Consider the following 6,047-nt stretch of genomic DNA (forward strand, 5'->3'; position numbering starts at 1 on the left):
ATTTCTTTCGATCATTCGCACAAACGAACGAAATAAATAAATCAAATAATTTATCGATAAGTATCACACACGATATATCATCAAATATATATATATATAATATTTTATATATTTTCTATAATATATATATATATACACTTACCTACCCACGTGTGTATATATATCTGTGTGTATATGTGTGAATGTGTGTAACTGTAAAAGAAATAAATCGACGGGTCTCTCGTATTAGCTTTGCTTCTTCGAATAGCCGCGAACAGACGCGTATGATTTACACAACGAAGCTTGCAGAATCGAAAATGACAAGCCCATAAATCGGGGATGTATCCTACCCCCGTTCGCCCCCGTTCGCCACCCCCTCCTTCACCACTACCCCCACGAATAGATCCGGCTTCACTCGTGCGGTTTTACATAAATAAATATATACCGGCAGCCGGACTATGGCCGCCACGTTATATCGAACGTACTCGCTTCGATGATAAACCGACACCCACCCTTCTCCCCCTCTCTCTCTACCCCCTTCCCCCCTCTTATTCGAAACTTCCCAACGAATTCGATTTAACTAGGAAGCTCGTCGGAACTCATTGACTTCATGAACTGCCGATAACACTTACTATTTAACTACTATTATTATCGAATAATTATCAAAAAATCTTTGAACGAATTTCTTTAACCCCCTCCCCCTCCCCCTCCCCCTCCTTGCTTTCTTTTTCTCTTTCTTTATTTTGTTTTTACAAATATATTTATGATATTCGATACGAATAAAAATTCGTTGTAGGAGAATGGATTTGATTGTAAAACATAATTTAATTGATAGCATCTTTTATATTCGAGATAATATTATGAGAATAATCTGGAATAAAATTTTTCTATATATAAAAAATGTATACGAGATTGATATAATAATTAATATAATATATATTCGTATTTCTTCTGTCAAATCTAACATCTATGAATTTCTATGACATACAATTAGACCAACAATAAAAAAGAAAGAGATAGAGATATGTGGTATGCAAATGAACGAAAATGACAGTAAACAAGGATAAGAGAAAGAGAGAAAAAGAAACAGAGAAAGAGAGAGAGAGAGAAAAGGGGGAGATATTAAAGTAAGATACAAAGGAACGTGAAAGGAGGGAGGGGGGGTGCCGACGATGAAGGGTGGGCCCTTTTTTCGGCTACGTATACGCCACTGACATCTGTATTAGCAAGATTACCGGATGGTTTTCCATGGGGTATAAAAAGAGTGGGGAGGGGGAACGAGAAGAAGAAGAAGAGAAGAGGGACGAGTTGTGTATACGTGACACATACCCGTTTTCGTGACACGAAATAGGTGTGAACGAGAATGAGATAGTCTCTAAGGATACCAAATGAGATAGAAAGAGACAATTATATAGGGAGAAAGAGGATAGGTAAGGGTAGGAGGAAGAGAATGGAAAATGTAGAAATAGGAGTCTAGGAAATTTTGCTGGCCCGTTGAATGAGAATGACTTTTGGTATAATATAAGTCCACTAATCTGTAGGCACGCACAATAGGTTAGCTAGGGTCTTTTGTATTCCTGAGCAGCCGCGTAGCACGGGAGTCAGTCAGTCAGTCAGTCATCCAGTCAGTCAGAACAGTCGGTCGGTGGTCCTCGAGTTGGTTGGTCTGTTGGTTGGGCTGTTGCCTGCCTGCCGTTGCTGCTGCTGCTTGCTGGTCGTGCCGCTTCATGGGACCGACATTAGGGGTGGTTAGCTCGGCTATACCGATGCGCTTGTGAATGACGGCTCGCACAGTCGAAACAGATGTCCACGAGAGCTTCCGGATTACGTACGGACGTCAATTACGCTAAAATATTTCCTATCTCTCTCTCTCTCTCTCTCTCTCGCTTACTCTCACACACGCATACACGTATGAGAGTAGGACGAAATTAACCGGAGGGGTACTCGTTCCTGTTCCAACTCAGTTACTCTATCCATCTACTACCACTACCACTACTACTACTACTATCATACTACTCTTGATCTTTTTCTTTCTATCATTCGTTAGATTAGAAACGATCTCACGAATTAATCGTTGGTATTTCGAATAATATATTTAAGAAGAATTATTATATCATAATGTTTGGAATTAAATTAGATAGAATTACTATTGGAAAAATTAATCGAGTGTATAGGGAAATTATCAAAATTTGATTATAATTATTGTATTGTATATTCCTTTTTTTGATTTTTTTTTTTCTTTTTTTTTCTTCGTAATATATACGAAATATCAATCATAAATGACGTGTATCGATGTGAATCAAGCTATTAATAAAATTGTGTCCTGTTTAATTCGGTAGGTAGTGTGGAATCTTGTTGAAAGGTATAGTTGATAGAAGGGGGAGAGGAATTGGTAGCATTGGGGTTTCAAATACACTATTCAATCTCTCTCTCTCTCTCTCTCTCTCTTTCCCCTCTGCTCATTCACTCTTTCTTTCTCTTTCTCTCTCACACTCTTGGTGTTTCTCTCTGATTCTCACCAACCCCAAGGCAACAACTTATACCGATGGTTGAAACGTGTTGCTACTGCTGCTACTGCTACTGTTGCTACTGTTGCTACTGCTACTACTGCTACTGCTACTACTACTGTAAATGCTACTCCTGTGCCTGTAGCACTATTAGTTCAGTTTCGATGGTGCGGTAGTCAGTTACTCGGTACGACGCTTTCGACCCCTCCGTGATGGTGATGTGCTGCTGATCGGACGCGTTCTCGGTGGATAGCCATTTAAAGCTCCGATCCTCACGTTACGGTTCGGCACGGATACGTTAGAGACCGTATCGATAAGCCAGGGATGTATCACAACGTCAATCTGACCTTCCTATGGAATTTACACTGTGAGTATCGGTCCTATGTTAGAAGAGGACAACCAAACAACTAAACCAAACCAAACCAAACCAAACCGGACTGACCAAACTACTACAATGGAATTTCCAGTATACAAATTCGTTGAAGGAGACATAATTGTTCCTTATTGATGATCGTATTATAACTTTTGAATAATTTTTTCTACGTATCTTCGTTTTATTTATTTGCTTTTTTTTTTTATTTCATTTAAAAAATTGATTAAGCCGTTTATTTTGAAAATGGCATAAGTCATTTTTTCAAAAAAAAATCGAATTAATGGCAACACTAATTACAATTAACGGTATCTTTTCATTTTAGAAAAAAAAGAAAAAAAAGAAAACAAAGTGACTTATGTCACTTTCAAAATAAACGGCTCAATTATTATTCGTTTGATTAATGTTCGGGATAATTATTACAAATTAATTATTTGTTTAAATATATCGGGGGGGGGGGGGGGAGGTTTTTTAATTGCGTTACAATTACTTTTTTTTCCCGAATATTTTTCTAAATCGATTGTTTTCTTTTTTCTTTTTACTTCAAACCCATTTTCGACTTTAATTTCGATTACGAATAAATAAAACTACAAGCAAGTGTGAGTTTTTTTTTGTTTTAATTATACAATAATAACATTGAAAATTATTTTCTCATATACATATATATCCAGCGGTATTCTAAGAGATATTATATTATATTATGTTATATTTAAAGAATACCACGATGTGCCGGGTGGTGGGTATTCGTATTGCGGTTTTAAGGATAATATTATATCGGGGAAAATAAATCAGGCACGCTTTTAACGAGTCGTTGGTTCGTCCATCATCCGCCAAGATGGAAAACGATTATGAGCGTTTTACCACCAAACCTTTACAACGAAATTCATCTCCGATTACATCGTCGCATGTTAGCATTGACAAAACGAAGCCAATTTCTATATCGATCGAATAACACGAATGAGAAATTCGATCTTTGTAAGATATTCGATTAAAGAAATTTAAAAAAAAAAAGAAAAGAAAAAAACACAAACGAACTACAAAATAAAACATCGATTAGAGTGATTACACAATCATCTTTCTTCTAATTCGACTTGGAGGTAACAAAATTTGAAGCAGTATATTTATTTTCGTATTTTTTTTTCATATAAAATTATATATTTAGTAATTATAAGATTAACATATCATTTTATCCGCGCATACCCCTAAATTTCATTATTTGTATTAATTCTGAAAACATTTTCAAATATAAATATATTGTGTCTTTTTATTCTTCCTTTTATGGTTTCGTCACGGGGGGAGTTATCCATCTATGAACTAACTATGCTCGCGTTGATTGCTAAATTTTCTAATCAAATTCAACTGATAATTGATACATAATTATTAATACACATATTGTAGATCTTATGTTAGAAAACGAATTAATATAAATGAACTTATATATATATATATATATATTAATTTATAACTTGTCTCTGATTCATCCAATTAATAACATTTATAATAATATTCATATTATTCACATATATATATTACTTAGAACCAATTACAATCGCCATAGAAATGTTCACTGTTTTTATATACCTGTATATACCCTACTGCACGTAAAAAAATTTGGAACAGAATATGTACGGGTATGTTACATACTCGTGAATTTATAAATATATAAATATATATACATATATATTTACCCTACTACTTGTCAACCGGTTCGCGTACGAAGAACATAAAACGAACGTGAATGCCAAAATGGTCGATTGCATTGCTTTTATGGAGGCATAATTAAACGAGTCTTTCGCAAGAAGAGGGGTAAAGAGAAGAGAAGGGAGGGTGAAGAGTAGGGAGGGTGAAGAGAAGAAAAGGTGGACTGTTTCCTTTCGATTTAGGTTGTACTAAAGGAGCAACACTACGACTAATTTACAAAGACGAGAAAGAAAGAGAAAGAGAAAGAGAGAGAGAGAGATAGAAGATGAAGTAAAACGTAAGGGGTGGAAGAAAGGATAGAAGAAACGAAGGGGAAGGAAAGGAAAGGGATGGGAGGGAGGGAGGGAGGGAGGGAGACTCAGTGGTATTTACGACGAAGGCCTTACGTATGTATCGACGCATTATGGGGTCCATAGTATCAAAGGTACCGCCTTTACAACAAGCCATATAAAGTTTACTGCGTCTGAAATCTGACATCTATATAAGAGTTCCACACGGACTTCTTCTTTTCGCTGGTTCTCCACTCACTTCTATCTCTATCCTTATTTCTTTCTTTCTTTCTTTCTTTTTGAACTCTTCTTCTTCTTCTTCTTCTTCATCTTCTTCTTCTCGTCTAAACGCAAATGTCATACTATACTCTTTCCACTAACCTAACGTCCGATTCTCAGGACCTTCTTCGAATTCCTTCAAACGTCTATTCGAGTTTGTCAATTTGAAAAAATTGTACACACGCGTTTCTGTGTGTATGTGTGTGTGTGTATTCGTTTGGATACGATAAAGTTCGTGATATTCGTTTTTTCTTTTTGTTTTTCTATTTGATTGGTGTGTGATTAAGTAGGAACATGAATTTGAGTTTTCGAATGATCGTTGTAAATCAAGCCTTTTCTCGGTTGAGAATTTTTTCAATTAAGTTTCTCACACTTTTAATACACTTCTTAACGAAGGATAGTTTTGTTGTTGCGAAATGTAAATATATACTGCGTAAATTGAATGTAAGAATTGTATCAATTGTAGTCAAAATGTATCGTGTAATTTTAGATTTTATTAGAGAATATAACGATAATTATCTGTGGAATATGTTGATATGTATGATTTCCATTGAGGACGTTTTTTTTTTTATTAGTTTACAGTTTTGAAAATTTTTAATATTATCTTCTAAACTCTAATGATTCGAAGAAAAGAAAAAAAAAGTAAAGATAACAACACATTACGTTAATTATACTCGTCATTTTACATTTGTTACGTTCATCTCCAATTATGGCGTTAAAACTTTGACACATTTTATAATATTAAAATTTCATTATAATAAGAAATTTTGTTCGTTGATACTCAAAGAATTGATAGAAATAGAAATGTTAATGTTCCTAATACGAGAAACATAAGACTCCAAAGGGTTAACATGATCAACTATAATCCTTACAACGTATCTTCTACAGGTGCTAGATGATTCCAACATTCTCATTCTCTCTTGTTACTTCATATTATCTTCC

General features: G+C 35.0%; 1 protein-coding gene across 3 annotated transcripts in view; it reads left to right on the forward strand.

Annotated features, from left to right (window-relative positions):
* LOC106785601 (E3 ubiquitin-protein ligase Rnf220-like) overlaps positions 1-6,047 on the forward strand; it is a 205,345-nt gene that overhangs the window by 163,475 nt on the left and 35,823 nt on the right. The window lies entirely within an intron of this gene.

Source organism: Polistes canadensis, unplaced genomic scaffold, assembly GCF_001313835.1.
Source record: "Polistes canadensis isolate GaletaPanama2010 unplaced genomic scaffold, ASM131383v1 scaffold_53, whole genome shotgun sequence".
Classification (NCBI taxonomy): Eukaryota; Metazoa; Arthropoda; class Insecta; order Hymenoptera; family Vespidae; genus Polistes; species Polistes canadensis.